We start from the raw sequence: 1,164 nt of genomic DNA, 5'->3' as shown, positions 1-1,164 counted from the left end.
GGAGGTTCAACTTCCCAAGTATCAATGCCAAATAATTTGGCATTCAGCTTCATGATTGCACCAAGAAACTTGGCAGTTTGCTCTTTAGTAACATCCTCATTCTCTTCAGAAGAGGAATACTCATCATAGCTCATGAATGGCATAAGGAGGTTCAATGGAATCTCTATGGTCTCTAGATGAGCCTCAGAGTCCTTTGGTTCCTCAGAGGGAAACTCCTTATTGATCACTGGACGTCCCAGGAGGTCTTCCTCCTTGAGATTCACGTCCTCTCCTTCCCTTACAGGTTCGGCCATGGTGCTTATGTCAATGGCCTTGCACTCTCACTCTAAGCTTGCTCAGCTTTTGAGGAGGAAAGAACTTGGCTAAGAAAGCCATGACCAGCTTATCCCAAGAGTTCAGGCTGTCTCTGGGTTGAGAGTCCAACCAGATTCTAGCTCTGTCTCTTACAGCAAATGGGAAAAGCATGAGCCTGTAGACTTCAGGATCTACTCCATTAGTCTTAACAGTATCACAGATCTGCAAGAATTCATTTAAGAACTGAAAAGGATCTTCAGATGGAAGTCCATGAAACTTGCAGTTCTGCTGCATCAGAGAAACTAATTGAGGTTTCAGCTCAAAGTTGTTTGCTCCAATGGCAGGAATGGAGATGCTTCTTCCATGTAAATTGGAATTAGGTGCAGTAAAGTCACCAAGCATCCTCCTTGCATTATTGTTGTTGGGTTCGGCTGCCATCTCCTTTACTTGTTCGAAATTTTCAATAAGGTTGTCTCTGGATTGTTGTAATTTAGCTTCTCTTAGTTTCCTCTTCAGAGTCCTTTCAGGTTCTGGATCAGCTTCAACAAGAATGCCTTTTTCCTTGTCCCTGCTTATAAGAAAAAGAAGAGAACAAGAAAAGAAGAGGAATCCTCTATGTCACAGTAAAGAGGTTCCTTATTGTTAGTAGAAGAAAAGAAGAAGAGAAAAATCTGAACTTAGAAAGAGAGAGAGAGGGTTCGGATTTTTGGTGGGTGAGGGAGAGATGTTAGTAGATGAATAAATAAATAGAATAAGATGAGAGAGGGAAAATTTCGAAAATAATTTTTTAAAAAGAGTTAGTGATTTTTGAAAATAGTTTTTGAAAAAGGTTAGTAATTTCCGAAAATTAGGATTTAAAAATTGAAATAA

This window comes from Arachis ipaensis, chromosome B05 (genome assembly GCF_000816755.2).
Source record: "Arachis ipaensis cultivar K30076 chromosome B05, Araip1.1, whole genome shotgun sequence".
Classification (NCBI taxonomy): Eukaryota; Viridiplantae; Streptophyta; class Magnoliopsida; order Fabales; family Fabaceae; genus Arachis; species Arachis ipaensis.
This window is presented reverse-complemented; position numbering follows the sequence as displayed.